The 16,648-nt window shown below is 35.8% G+C and overlaps 1 protein-coding gene across 7 annotated transcripts in view; it reads right to left on the reverse strand.

Moving 5' to 3' along the window:
- Nucleotides 1-16,648, reverse strand: part of Nova1 (NOVA alternative splicing regulator 1) — a 121,226-nt gene that overhangs the window by 52,794 nt on the left and 51,784 nt on the right. Inside the window, exon 2 of one of the 7 annotated variants that reach the window (XM_052738458.1) lies at nt 13,596-13,696. The exons of the other annotated variants lie outside the window; for them this stretch is intronic. The gene's annotated coding sequence lies outside the window, so the exon portion shown is untranslated. The remainder of the gene's footprint in view (nt 1-13,595; nt 13,697-16,648) is intronic. 7 annotated transcript variants of the gene reach the window in all.

The following is a 16,648-nucleotide window of genomic DNA, read 5'->3' on the forward strand; positions in this document are numbered from 1 at the left end:
CAGAGATGAGGCTCTGATTTTCCACTCCACTTCCACAGCTCAGATTACTTTTGCTCATCCTCTGCCTCTCCTACCAGATGTAAATTAGATGACTTGCCACAACTCACAATACTTTAATGAATGATCTGGCTCCATTATGATCAAGTTTTAGTAACTCAGCTTATTAAGGTCTAATTGGTTACTTATTAAGGATATATTAGAATGTTTATATTACACTGGCTTTTATTTCAAACTTCCACATTTATTCATTTCCATAGTTTGCATTTCTTGGTTAAAATCTCCCATATTTTACATATTCTATTTGTTAAATTTTTTTAATCAATTTGTATTGTCTTTGGAGTCACTATGTGCTTATTCTGGCCTGTATACCATATCTGAGTTTTATTTCCTTTACTTGTAATATGCCATATTTTATGTCATTCTTTGAATATCTAGTACATTTTGTTGAATTTTGGATACTGAAAACACAATGTTGTATACTGAACATACCATGTTATATATGGTATACTTGTATATTAAAGATACCATGTTGCTTTAAGTCTGAATTATGATACCTATAAAATACATAGGGATTTGTTTTCCCAGACAATTCATTTCTGAGGAGTCTGACTGACCTAGTGAAGACTTAATTTTAGACTTTGTTAAGGTTGTTTTTGAATAACTCTTACTTTAGATTTAGGTGATTTGTCTTACAAAGTTCTTAATAGGAAAAATAATGTTATTAAAGTGGCACTATATCCTCATATTAGAACATACATGCATCCATTTACTCATGTACAACAACAACTCCTACATTTTTCTGAGACACCTACTAGATGTCTACCAGCATTCCCTTTGATGAAGTACATTCACATCACACTTTTCAAGGACTGTCAGATGCTCTGTCATATATGTAGATTCTCCAATATATCCTATCAGATAATGACCCAACGGTGCCAGACACTGGAGGCATTCTCTGGACAGTTCATGTCCCCCAAGATTCTCAGACAAGAAGTGCTAATACGCTCTGGGACAGACTCAACACGTGAAAACAGGAAAGGTGACTGTGGCTCTGCATCTCCTGGAACACACTCAAAAAGGCAGTGTAGGTTTCCAATGTGCCAGGTCTTCAAATGGGCACCCCCTGCCTAAACAGATACTGAGGAAGTCTGAGAAAAAGGGAAGGAAGACTTGCTTTAAAAGCTCCCAAGCAGGGGCTGGAGAGATGGCTCAGCAGTTAAGAGCACTGACTGCTCTTCCGGAGGGCCAAGGTTAAATTCCCAGCATCCACATGTCAGCTTACAATGAACCTGTCTGTAACTCCAGTTCCAGGGGATGCAACACTCTCACACAGACATACATGCAGGCAAAATACCAATACACATAAAAAATAAAAATAAATAAATTGAAAAAATTTTTTAAAAAAAGCAGGGCCGGTATGTTGGTGCATGTCTTCAATTCTAGCACTCAGGAGGCAGAAGCAGGTGGATCTCTGTGAGTTTGAGGCTGGCCTAGTCTACAGAGCAAGTTCTAGGACAGCCAGGGCTACACAAAGAAACCTTGTCTTGAAAAACCAAAAACAAAAAGAAAAATCCAAAGCACATAATTTTTTTCTTTCAAACTACTTCCTCGCATATGCAGCCCTAGAATACCAGGTTTCAGAATATCCCAAGTATAGGAAAGTCCAGGGATTTGGACTGTGGTTGGGGAACTCCACCCGGATTCTTTCACTACCTGCTAACATGAAGAATAATTAAGTACACATACAAAAGAACCTTCTGGTCACTGACCGGAAGAGTCCTTATACCAGTCAGTTTGGTGATTTGTTGTTCTCTGATTACTCAAATTTTCCAGCTCAAATGGTGCAAACTGGCTCTGCAATCCCTATTGACAGGCTGAAGTCTCCTGCTGGGCTGGGACTAGTGATGAATTCACTTTGCTCTGACTTAGGAGTTTGAGACTCATCTTCCAAATGTACCTGGTCTGCTACTAGGAGACATATTTGTCCCCAGACATTTAAGTAGAGCATCTTATGTAGTTATATGCTCTTAAGAATTGCCTCATAGTGCTAAGCATAGTTGTGTATATCTGTAATCTTACTATTCAGGAAGCTGAGGCAGGAGGATTATAAATTCAGGGCTAATCTATGGAACAGCATGAGATGTTTCAACACACACACACACACACACACACACACACACACAATTCATATGCACACACACATGCAAGCCTGCAGACGGACATTAGTACTCATTAGCTAGACATTTGAAAGGGCAAGGAATGGGGGATCTTTTGAACCAGCACCATCACAACACCATATACTATGAATTTACGTATACATACAACATGGGCGGTATCTATCATAAGTGCAGCTAGTCTGCATCATGGCTGAATGCTTCAGGGTCCTCCTAGAACATGATAGAAAAGAAGACATTCATGAGACAGTTTCTTGTGGTGTTTTGGTTCTAAAGAGGTAGGAAGCTTCCTGTTCCATGTTGCCTAACTTCTACCCCTTCCCATGATCAAGCTGTAGAGTATAAGACATTTTTCTGTGGTCTAGACTGACTCCTCAGTCTGGGGTATCTTGTAAACCACAATGGTGTCTTCTGCTTTCCTGGTTTCCATGTTGTACTTTTCATGTACCAGACATTTTTAGCTCTGTTGCTGTTTAGACAGACAACAAACTACCAGAATCTAAACACACAGGAGTAAAAACAAAGGAAGCATGCATCAACTTGGAAGTATTTATCAAATATTGTTATGATATAAGCAACATATGCCAAATTATTCAACCCTTACAAATGGATAAGTATGTGTGAGTGTACTGTGAGTAGACATTAGCTAATCACACAAAAACTACCTGAAGGCAAGTATAAATGGTGATCTCTGGGGGAAAGACTGAAGCAAGGTTATGGTAGTTCCAATGTTTATTCTATGATGATTGTTGACATTTTAAAAGATACTCACACGTTGTCCATATGACTAAAACAGGTACATAAAATTCTTTAAAAGTACTTTGATAGCATCATTAATAATTATAATTTAGTTGCCTATGTAAGAGTGTGTCAAGGGAGGGCAAGAGTTGGAAAAAGCAATATCTATTTCATGTATTATCTATTTTTCTAGGCTTCATCAGAGAAAACAGAAATGAACTATCATTGAAGCTAAACCAACATCAACTATCATTATTTTGTATGTGGCAAGTACTGTGATGGGAATTGATATGCAGGGATTGACCGAGGATTGTATGTATAACACACACCTGAATGTGCTGCTGCTAATGGAAGGTCTGTTATTTTACAAAGGAAAATTTCATCTGCTGTATGTACCTCAAACAGCCAAAACCAAACATAAAACCATCAGTCTCCTTTCTTTTCTATATTAGAAATGTTTCAAATACATCAAATAAAAAAACAAAAAGCCGAACACCTTTTAATTAAACAGATGTATTCACAAAATTTGTTTTCCTATAATGAATGGCCAACAATTAACTTGAATTACAGATATGACTATGAAGAGTAAGCAATAAAACATCTATGAGAAAAACTCTGATTTGTAAAAGTATCTTAAGACATGAAAAGGAAAAAAGACAAAGAACAGTGTAGCCTGGACTTCACAAACATAACTAAAGCATTCTGCTTGTAGAAAAGCAAGGGAATATATCCACAACACATATACCTAGAAAACAGTGTCGATGTGGGCAAACAATTCTAACAGCTCAGACACAGGAAAATGAACCATGGAGCAAATGTGTTCAAGATTCGAAGAAATAGTTGATGAAAGTAAACATGGCATAGTCAGCAAACACACAAAAAACTATTAAGAAAATTGAAAATTCAAACCTCAACATCAGATACCAATAAGGACTACAGTTTTTAAGAGGCTGATATCAATAAGGCCTAGAGGGGATGTGGACCCACTAAAATACTCTTGAATTGACAGCAGGAGGGTAAAATTTGCCAACTGCTACGGAAAATAGTGATTGACTTTTATGAAAGTGGGGTACTTCATGTGGCCCACATATTATAAGAGCCTAACTTTGCAGCAATACCCAAGTATTAGCAGTGATTTTAATGATAATAATCAAACAACTAGGAACACATTGTTAGTACAATTGCACAAACTATAAAACTAGATGATGCCAATTAACAATAATAAAAAGGAATAAATTACATTTGCAAAATTAGGACTAACTCTCAATAACATGTGGACCAGAATAAATCAGAAGAAAAGACTACACAAAACATGATTGCATTCAAACAAGACTACAGAAAGCCCCATTGGGTCCGCAGCGGCAGCGAATCAGGAATCACCTGCAATGGGACTTAGCAAAGGAGCAATGAAGAAAACTGAAAGGGGTTAAAAAATGTTTTATGTTTACTTAAAAATGGGATATATGCATGTGCATACATACACAAATAATTTCAACTAAATTCTGATACTCTGAATCATAATGATCCCTAAAGAAACATAGATTATCTAGCAAAAACCCACGTGCCAGGCATGGGAAACCTTTCCAGTTGTTTGTCAAGGAAGTTGAAGAGACTTCCCAAAATAATAGAGGCTATTGCATTGTCCTTGGTTCCCTCCCAGAAACTTTCTGACCTCCCAGGTTACCTCCCAGGTTACATTCTAGGTAAGACCTTGTTATTAAAGCTACCAGAAACTTTGGATACAAACATGTACATGTGCACAGATACACACACACACACACACACACACACACACACACGGACGTTCACACAGACATAAGCACAAACCTACAAAAACGGGGTAATGGGTGTAGGCAAGCAAGAAGTGATAAATCTCTAGAAGCTAGGGAAAGGGGGCAGGGGAAGAATTTAAGCAATCCCAAAGAGCAGCCGGCCTGGATGATACCAAAATAAAACTAATTTTGAACTTCTGGCCACCCAAAATGTTAAGAGAATGAATCTGTGTTGTTTAAAGACATCAAATTGATAATGTTACAGTGAGCACACTATACTAAGAGAAATTAGGAGTATAATAAACTGCTAAACATGTAAATTTAAAAAATGGGTTAAAAGAGCAAGTATAAATAATACTGCATAATAAAGTAATTTCCGTCATTGGAAAGGTTGTGCCCTGCACAAAAGATAGCTTTACAGAGAGACAGAGAGGCAAATTCAGCTCTTGTCTCAGATCCAAGGTATGAGAAGGGTACCTTGACAGACAAAATAAGTTCAATAAGTAAGATTTTCGCTATAATTCTACCAGGAATGGTTTATTTAGGAAGACTAGAGAAGAATAGTGGTTTTTAGAAATATAATAATGCAACAGAATAGATTTAAATAATGATAAAATGGGGACTATTAGCTAGAAAATACCTTACAATAAAGACTATGAAACAATGGAAAATAAAGTAAAAACTATAACAATAGGCCCAAAGAGAAATCCTGTGACCAAAAGAGTCTTGCCAACATAAATTCTGATATGACTGTGGTAGAGGGGATGACTTGAAAATGGTTAGGCTGGTACAAATGAACTACACTTGGAAAATTATAGCATAAGAATCTTTATCCCTACATATTTTAAGATACAAGTACATTTAATGCATAGAATATTAAAACTTGCATCATAGTATATAAAGTTATTTCAAGCACAGAGGTAAAAGGAGAACGATTTGATGACATAAAGTTTTAAACTATGTATCACTTTTCCATTAAAACATGAGAGAAGGGAGCTGAGTGCTTGTGTGGCAGATAACATCAGAAATTGCAATACTGATAAGAAATTCCTACACTGCTCAGAATGAGGCTGATTTAAAATTACATTTCTATGACCAAGTAAACTTACTCTTAAGAATTTATTATAATGGAATTATCATAAATAAACACAAATATTTAAATGATATGATGCCCCGTGTTACTCTGATTAACACTATAATAGATAGGGCATTGATAAATGTATTGTAAAAATGCCTAATATGAAATATTTTGCATAAATTTAAATATATAGCTACATACTTACATGGTAAATGCAGTATTAAGTAGAAAGCTGACTACAAGCTATATACAGTACGACTTTCATTTTTCTTCAAATAATCCATTCTTTTTTCATTGTAAATTTATTAATTTCACAGATGGACATGCATTTTGATCAAATCCACCCCGAATTCCCTCCCCTCCGACTCCTCAGTATCCCTCCTAACACTTTTCCTCTCAACTTTGTGTGTTCGTCTTAAAAACCCTCTAAGTCCAAGTCAGAGCTGGGGGCAGTGCTCGTGTTGAGCACCAAGTGCACCACGGTGCAGGAGTAACTGACACCAGGGAGATAAATGAAGAGAGGAGAATCACTCTCCTCATTTGGCTGCAGACAACCTACATGAGCCATCACTGGCAGAATACTGAGCAACAGTGAGAAACCTGGGATTAAAGCTTAAGAGAGTATCTCTAAAGAAAGATATCAAGTGCCCATTCCCTATTTGATATGAGTAAGGGATTTTGGATAAGAAAGTATCTAGGACTGACTAAGATGGAAGAACTGGGTATTTGGCATTATTTATTAATTATTTTAATATTTTATTCAACCTATTAAAATGAAATCCTGTAAAACATCACAATTGAGAACAAGTCATTTATAAAGAATAAAATCCCAACGCTTGAAATTGAAGTGCATACAATGTGCCTACACCTTGCAAAATTTTTGTATTTGATAATTTAGTGGGTGCATATGACATGCACACCCCTAAATTTTCCTATTTCAGGCTTCTTTAATATACTCAGAAAAACATGAAAAAAATGGACCCCTTTCTTCCTAACAGAATTTGTATGCAAGTGAAAAAAGTATAATTCATTTTGCTAATGAAAAAATAAATAGAATGCTTGAATTATTTCAACTTTGAGGAGGGAAACACAGAAATAAAGTGTTTCTTAAAAACTGAGAATCACTTTGCTATATTTTATAGTTTGTTTGATCTTGTTGGGGGGGAGGACTACAAAGGTTCACAGGCATAAGAAGAGTGATTATAGGGAAGTACTCAGAAAGAGGTCATAATCTCCAGGTGAGATGTAGCTGGGCCTTGGATCTACTGTTTGCTATCCATTCCCCAAGGCCCTAACCGGCAAATGCATATGGATAAGACAATGCAACTTGACAGTATCAGTGGTGATGGGAGTGTAAGTGAGTGAAAATAATCTAAAAATACACTTCCAACAAAATGGAAATAAGAAGACACCAGCATACTTCACTGAATATTGATTTATATTCTTTTAAACTTTAAAAATACAATGAAAACATTTCCCTGCTTATTGTATTTTCTGTACTCATTTGAAACTTTCAAACAAAGAGCTTAAAGCACATGGAGAATTTTATCAATGATCTCTACTACCATGCTGGTTTCATTTTTTGATTATCTAATTTTTATGTATTTGTCTGAACATCTATCCTAAATAACACACCTATTGATGTTCAAACTGGGGATGGTGGAAGGTTAGAGGTCCATTACAAACTGAGACAATTTATTTTAGCAACTATTCAAAATAGTAAGAAAAATGAAGCCTGATTAAAGTAGCACTCTGTTCTCAAAGACTCTAACTCTAGTTAATTCCTATTATGATTATTATCTCATACATAGCCCTCTAGTTTACCAGTAGCCTACTAACCATAAGTCACTTTTGATCATATCTAGTGATAAAATCTGAAGTCATCAAGGATTTGAAACTGAAGAAAACATCGATTAACAGAAAAAGAACAATGATAGTCTATGTGATAATTTACTTTTACTAATAACTAAAGTTACTTGGAACACTTTGAAAATCCACTCACTGCTAATGTCACCGTTAAACCCATGAGCTAGGCTATTTTTTAAATAATGTAAACACAGAGGGAAAAACACAACAACATGAACATGAACTAAAACCTAAAATAAATTTGCCAAAAGTGATGATGAACAATCCCCAGGGTTAAAAAACCAGGAGGCAGAAACCTAGTTCTTGCCCCTCAATTTTTAAAGGAAGAAAACAAGTAAGATCTGATTTATTAATTATGCAAAAAATACCTATTTCAGCCTTAGCTTTTTAACAGTCAATTAGTATTTGAGCAAATAGTACATCAAACCAATAAAAGTCCCAAGCAGTGAGAGATTCATTAAAAAGCGATTTAGTGGCTGTCTCAAAAATACAATTTAGCCATGAGGAAAAAAAAAAACCTACTGATTATATAATAATGTGGCTCTAAGCAGAGAGAAACATTTCAGTCACCAAAACCAAGTGAAGACTAACTGACCCATTTAGGGGTAAAGGGTTAAGGGCATTCCAGTGACACATGGGCATATGGAAAGGGGCATTCCAGTGACATACAGGCATATGGAAAGGCATGGAATGACAGAAAAGAAAGGACATTCAGGGAATCCAGAGCTGCCTATTACGGCTTCAGTCTGGGGAGAGGCTGTAACTGGACACTCTGTGTCCTACTCAGTAGGAGTTTTCAGTTCCAGCTATGGCTCAAAGATGAGAATACTATGCTCCAAAGGCTAGAAGAGGGGTGTCAGGGCATCAATATGGAAACTGTCCCGGCAGTCTTTAGTCCATCCTTCACAAATGTGCATATTCTGAGACACGAGCTTATACACTGAGAAACAGAAAGGAAACTCAGTCTGTTTTACATCCTAAAGGACAGTGGAGGGGGTGATAATTCATTAGGAGTAGGGAAAGGAGAGAGAAAAAGACAGGATGGGGGAGAGTAAAGAGAAGAGGAAAAGAGAAAGAGAAAGGGAGAGGGAGAAAGGGAGGGACAGAGGGGGTAGTAAATAAAGAAGATATAAAAGCATGAGGGTGGGATACTGCCTTAAAAATGAACAGACTTCCTAAAATTCGGTGGTTTAAAGAAATGTGTACAAGCTATGTTACAAGCTTCCAGCAGCAGAATGGGATGGCTTGAACCCAAGAGTCTGAAACTGGCCTGGGCAGCATAAGAAGACACCTAACCCTCATCATAAGACAATAAATTCTATTCTGATCAAGCTCAGTAAGTCCCACAGAAAACAAAGACATGGATGTAGGAGGAAGGAGGGACAGGAGTAGGAGGAAGATCAGTGAGCCAGGCAGCAACAATCACACCACATTACACACACTTAGGAAACTGTAAAAGAACAATTTAACAACAGTTGTCAGAAACTTGGTACTGGCTTTTTTCCCTTCAAAACTTACGCAGAGGGCTGCCAATGAAAGAAGGCAATTTCAGAATAAAAGTCAGAGGACAACAGAGACCAAGAAACCCAGCAATGAAGGGAAAGAGTTGACCAAATCGAGGGTGGCAAAGCTGAAGACACAAGAGCAGGACTTATGTAGATTTCCAGCCGACCTATACCACACGTTCTTCCTTCCAATAGAGCAGGCCAGCAGCATCAGCAAATAAGCGAGAAAAAAGGAAAGGAAATAAAAGTCCCGAACAGTCTGTTATCAAGACAGAAAAAATTAATCATCAGAATGGAACTGCAGGTACAACGACAGGAAAGAATAAGGCCACTGTGGTTTAAACCCTTGAGTAGTCCATTTCTTTAACTGAGTCATTATGGTGCAAAATGATAAGCAAAGTGAACTGACATAATAGACAACCAGAACCTTGATGTGGTTATATGGAGCTGGGAATCCACTTTACAAACACAGAAACATCAAAGTTGCTTTATAATAAGTGTACACTAATCATATAAGGATGATTTATTACATGTGATAATAATAATCTAGGAATAAGCACAGGCTCATGTAGATGGGGTCACCTATACAAACAGAGATGGGAGGGAGAAGAGCTGGGAGACTTCTTACTGCAGAAAAACCCACAATGATGATGGAGGTGTTAGTTGGCTGCACAGACGACAGGGGCCCAGTGGTTCAGAAGATCACAGATGGACAATGGTCTAAAACAGCACACACACACACACACACACACACACACACACACACACACACTCACACACACAATGTTTTTTTGTGTTTTTCAAAGCACTACTAAGACTTCAACATCAATCACACACCTCACACACCGTCTAAAAGCAAGGGACGCGGGGGTGGAAGACGTAAGGAGGCTCAGCTCATGCACTGTGACAGGCACTTGGATTTCATCTTACACAATGGTGTGGGGAGACTACAGGGAGACTACAGGTTTTAGCAGCACACATTTTTCAGACAGCACATGTAGCAGATGCTAAGCACTCTTTCAAGTATGTTTATTATTTTCCCCACAACAACCCTGTGAGGTAGGTGTAATGATACTCAATTAACAGTCAAAACAAAACAAAACAAAAACCTTAAACTTGTTAAGCAATTTACACTTGATTAAGTCGCTACATATGACAGTTGGGATTCCAGATTGCACTACAAAAATACATTAGAAAGCTGATACACACACACAAATACACACATCTACACACAATTATCAACAAGACACATGGTGATTTTTATCCTTAAATTAACAAAGCAATAAATGTTTGCTAATTCAGTATTATAATCAGGTTTGTGGCACCATTGACATTTTATGAAAACACATCAAAAATTTTAAATTAATGATAAATACACTGAAAATAATGCTATATTCACAAAAATAAGCAGAAATTAGTTGGTACATAAAATAAGAATTTCAAAGACTGGGGTAGTCTAGTATAATTTTATCTCCTTTGGTTCATTTAAAACTATCTGGAATCAATCAATTAACAACAAAAACCCTTAACATTTATTTCTAAGATATCTAAATTACAATTGCATATATTATTCTCTTGAAAATAAATTATCTTTTGGATGACAAAAATTGGATATAACATGCAAAAGTTTCTCCAAGTGAAGTAATTAAAGTATAAAAATAACTGTCTACACAGTAATACAGAGTCATCTCTCTGTGACTCTGTAAATAAAATATCCAAAAAGCTTCACCTCCTGATTAAATACAATAATTTGTTTTTAAAAAGTATCTGGTTTTAAAACATACCTGTTTGGGACAAATGTAAAATATATTCCTAACTCAAAAGATGGAAACAGTGGATAACATTTAAAAATTCAAAATTATGTGTTGTATTATTTAAAATATATATTGTTTTAAGAATAATTTAATGTACATAAAATCTACCTTTCAAAGTTTCCTACTTTGGACCTTCTATTTTCTCATCAGTGTCACTTTGGTCCTAATATTACTTAATGCTACTTTTTCAAGTTTTCCATGATAGCAAGATGTTGCCAGAACATTACTGACAGGTAAATAAGTACCTATCATTTAAGCAGTTAACATTTTATATTATTTAGGCATCTGCTTCATTTTTTTTTCTTATTACAAATAGAAAATTATAATGCAGAGTATAAATCTGCATATTCATTAAGGTTTAGTTATTCTTATCCTAATATTTATTTCTGTCTCAAACGATGAAGTGAATGTTAATTTAATAATAATCCCAACTGCAGTTCTAGCCATTCAGAGTCAATTAGAGGAGCTCGTTCTCCTGTAGAACAATCACATAAAAACAGTTGCCATTTATTCTATGGTATGACAATAATGTCTAAATAACTAGACAAATGCTCCAAACTCATCTGAAAAACACAGTTTGCTGTTATTTCAAAAGCGGGGCATCTCCATTAAGTTCAAGGAATACAGGCATGAACTCAATGCATTTCCACCTAAAGCCCCTGTTGAAATTGCACAAATTAGAGCTACATTTTAATATCCGATTCACATGGTCAAAAACTGAATAAAGTAAGTTGTGAAGTTTACATTACCACATACTAAGTATAAAACTTAGGTATCCTGTATAATTCAGAACACACTCAGTCACGTGTAGCAAGTATGAATGATGACCTTTAAAAAACAAAATAAATCCAAAATAATATATGAAACATTGCTATTCCTTCTAGTGCTAATAAAAAGAAATATTGAGCAACAGTTATGATTTACGTGTTTTTAGAACACACAAGAGTGAAAGCAATTTTAATATTCCATAAACTGATACTGCCTTCTTGCTAGAGAGTCAAACTATAATATATCTAAAGTATACTTTAAAATATTAAGATTAGTTAGCCCTTTATTAAGGCTTAAGTCTATACAAATAATGAGCTAAAAATTAAAATGTATTTTGGTAATATTTAAATAAAATTTCACTTTGAATATAAAGTAATTTTTCTAATTCATTTGATTAAACAAGTTATTGAAAGTTGTATTAATCATACTTAAAAAAAATCCTGCATTTCCAAAAATGGTTTTTCTACTACAAAATCAGAAACAGTATAAAGTCTCTTGAAGGAAAACTGCTACACCCACAACACTTAGCTGTTAACTATCACAAATATTCTAACTAGAAGAAATTCACACCCAAACATAATATAAATCACCAACTTGAATACATGGAATTTTACCTGTGTTCAACAAAAAGATTCAAGGGGTCTCTAGAAAAATCTCTTTTATCTACTTCATTATACAAGGAAATAATGAAGCTGTTTTGAAATTAGTCTTAATCATGTGTAAGGAAGACTCTAGATACAGATGTGTGAAAAATATCTTCAATTTACAGTTCAGAATGGATACTTATTTAAATCAAGTGACAATATGTGATTTGTGATTAAGACTCTAGAAAGATAAAGGGGCCCTGATTTCTTTTTACATAGAAATGTGGAAAGGCTCTTCAAAAATAAATAAATGAAAATAAACAGTAAACCACATTATTGAATTAAAAAACAAAATAACAAACCAACAAAAAATCCTAAAATACTAAAATGCCCATACAGATAGTATAAGAATACAAACAAACCTTTTTTTTTTTTTTTAGACAGAGTTTCACTATATAGCTATGGCTGCCCTGGAACTCACTATGTAGATCAGGTTGGCCTCGAAGTTACAGAGATCCACCGGCTTCAGTCTCTGAGTTCTGGGATTAAAGGCACACTGGACCACCACTAGGCTAAGTCTTTGGTCATTTTTTTGAAGACTCTTCTCAAATAAAAGTTTTTAATGAATTTTTTTAATAATAAAATGAATAAATTTTCCAAACTACAAATACTAAAGAAAGTACTATTTTAAAATTGGTTATATAAACAAAATTATTAAATAAATGGGAGACAGAGACCAAATATATTGTGTTTCAATATTTAACTGCTTCCTTTCTCCCATGCCTGGATTCAACATATTTTTGTTTTTTAAGTTCAAACTTGGTCTTTCTAAATTAAAGACCAGACTAAGTTCCTCACATACTGGTGCTGTTTCCAAACTCTCACCAGGCAGCATCAGCACTACCAGGCAGGCCTCCACTAGCATGGCTGGGGGAGAAGTTTCTGCGGTAATCCTGATGGCCAACCTTAACAACTCGGCTCCATTGCCTTATGAATGCTCTGGATACTTAAAAACTTGAACACAACTTGATTCCTTTAGACTCTGGTCTGTGAAGAATTTACCCAAAGATATTTTAGTTTCTCTTGGTTTTCATAATGATTTAATTCCCAAAGAGTGGTACATCCATCTATGTGGTTGGTATTCAACTTGGTACAGGTCAAAAATCACATTTAGAGCCAGGGAGAGAAGCAGTAAGTTTACCTGACCTGCACAGATTTTTCAAGGGCGCTTCCCAGCTATCTGTTGTTCTCTCTTACTGAGTTTTCCAGTCTACAGTGGGTACACAAGAAACTTACAGTCTATGTGGTACTCCTAGTCAGTGTCACTCTGCAGATGGCACAGTGGAGAAAGACCTTCTGTACAGGCCCATGTACAAGATCCTCTGCGCTGCCGGCACCTAGGGGAAAGTGCGCTGTTAAACAGTTGCTGCGTTCCACCTCAGCAGTGGCTGCAATTCGGTGGTGGGTGAAGTGATTCCTGTACATACATACAGGGGTGGAAAGTACTACAGAAAATGAACATATTGAAGAACAAAAGCGACTGTGTGGGAACCGCCACAGCAAAACAGAAGACATCACTCGGTCACAAGAGACCGACACAGAGGACTGCCACTCATCTGAAGGCTGGATGTTAAGAATGACTGCAAGGAACGGAATACAGCTGTTCAATCCACAACACAGTTACAGACCAAATAGAAAACACGCTGAAAAGTAACCCGAAGCATATATTCATTTACGACATTATTTCAACAGAAATCCATCTAAAATAAGTAAGGATATGCAGTATCATCCTTTCCCGTTCAGCTAGTTCACTGGTTTTTGTTGTTTTAAGACAACAAATCAAGGGGGACAGGGGATCCAAAACAGGATGAGTTACCGAACTTGAAGCCAAACCACAAAATATATCAAAAGAGAAATACAAAAAAAGTAATTCCCAAATTCTAAATTATTTTATATTTTAATTTTTAGTGAAATGACTAGTTATCAACACCTAGTGACAAGTTATATTTCAAATTATGAAATTTTAAAATGATCTCATACACAGGATAACTGTCCTCCTCCAAAGTTAAGCAAGGTTACAATCTAGAAACATTCATTATCCTTGGACCACATAAACACTAGAGTTAATTAAGAGTAAGACAACTTTGGTTCCTTAATATTGAAATTTATTACCACATTTTGAACTTACTACACTAATACTCTTCCATACAATTCACATTTGATTGAATCGGAGGGAAAAGAAAACCAGTCTCTCCATGATGCCACTTCTCCTTCAGGCTGATGGGGCATCCTCATTTCCCATCTCTACTAGAGCTTCTAGGTTTATACTTTTCTCTACAGGTCATATTATTTTGTTTAATTATTTTTGTTTAATATTTAAAAATATTTATTTAGGATCATGTTATCAATGATAATATTTATTTCAAAAATAAGACTAAAAGTGGCAGTTAGTAGTAATAATAGCAGGCTCAAATAAATATGAAGAGGGAAATTGAAATAATATTTTATACTTGTAATAATACTTTATATTTCTTTCTCTTCTCTGATAGAACCACTTGCTTAAATGTCTTAACGATCTATTGAACGTAGCAGCTATGATGTATATGCCTCAGGCTATGTTAATGTGTGTTCTTAAGATATGTAGAACAAGAGTGAACTAAGAACTTATCAACATGACAAAACTCAGCTCACATTATTTAAAGAAAACTTAATACTTCTGAAATTCAGATAGTCTGTGTGAAAAGTCCAAAAAGCCTGACATAAAGTGTATTCTGTGGTGATATTTTATCTGCGTCCCCCAATAAAGTTTATCTGACAGAGGATCAGAGAAAAAAGCCAGTCACTATAGTAAACACAGAAGTCAGGCAATGGTAGAACACGCCTTTAATCCTATCACTCAGGAGGCAGGGATCTGTCTGGACCTCTGTGAGTTCAAGGCCACACTGGGAACAGAGCCAGGTATGGTGGCACACGTCTTGAATTCCAACACTAGTTAACCATAAAGATCTGGAGGTCTGTACAGACAGACAGGAAGTGACAGAGCTAGGCAGGAAGAGGACATGATGTAGCTGGACAAAGAGAAGAAATGAGTTGGCAGAACAGAAAGGCATATAGGTGTGAGTATACAGGGAATAGGTCTCTTTGGTGGAGGATCTCCAAGTGGTAAGAACATGGCTGGCTTCTTTCTGCTTTTCTGATCTCTCGGATTTTCACCCCAATATTTGGCTCCAGGTTTTTTTTTTATTAATAAGACCGTTTAGCACTTCGTCCTACAGTATCCTCTAAGTCATATGTTTTTAACATAATCTGCTAGTTAAGCCTTTATTTACACTGATACATTGACTCAGGGTAGTCAGAAACAGCTACTACCATTCTCCATTCAGTTTTGTCTTTCTATAGCTAAAACACAGTATGAAAAAAAGCATTTCGTTTTAGGGGCAGCATGTGGTAAAGGAGAAACAATAGAGTTTGGTGGTCTCTTCATTTACAATACAAGGTCCAGGAGTTCCCAGTTTTTATATATAAAGCATACGGAAGCCAGAAATTCTGTGAAATTACAAACTGAAATAAAGACATATAAGTCTCTAAATTCTTTCATGCGAATGGACCATAAAGCTTTTGTAAGGTTCTCAACATATTCTCCAACATCCCTCATGAATTTCAAGGGATTTCTACTGAGTGACTTAGGAAACTCAATGGAATAAGCAGAAGTAATCTTGGTAAATTAAATGTGTATGTCTAAGTAGCTGCTGCTTCTCATGTGACATGAAGACTTCCATTTATAGTGATGTTTGAGAATAACACAAACCCTGCATGAGGCATGTGTTTTCACACTTGGCTCATATACCATAACTGGCAGTGACTAGTAACTTGCAAAGAGCTAGCTCAAGTCAGCAGAGGTTCTTACAGTGCCCCATACTCACTTACTGCTCCATAATGTCACTTTCATTTAGCCGCATCTTCTAAAGTTTAAGATCACAAGCCATACACTTCAACAATTGTTTGACATTACAAACCCACCAAAGGTAAGTTGAGGCTTCTGACTCCTTTAGTGTGCATTCCTTAGCTACATCACAGTGCTCTGCCTCTTAGACTATACTCACTTTCAAAAACGGCAGCTATTGACAATTTGGCTCCAACTGTTTACAAGAAATGATTTATTTCACTTCCTTTATCACTCTTTCCTTTACATCACACATGAGTATAAAAAGTCATTAAATTTGTAAAAATGCAGCAAGAGATTACATTTTTGTAAAGATAATGCTATTAATGCTCTGGTTTTAAAAATTATTTTCCCAGACCTTTAGAAATGCAGTTTTCTGAAGATAAAAGATAACACAAATTCAAAA

This window comes from Peromyscus californicus, unplaced genomic scaffold, assembly GCF_007827085.1.
Source record: "Peromyscus californicus insignis strain IS unplaced genomic scaffold, ASM782708v3 Scaffold_15__1_contigs__length_86483966, whole genome shotgun sequence".
In the NCBI taxonomy this organism is placed as follows: Eukaryota; Metazoa; Chordata; class Mammalia; order Rodentia; family Cricetidae; genus Peromyscus; species Peromyscus californicus.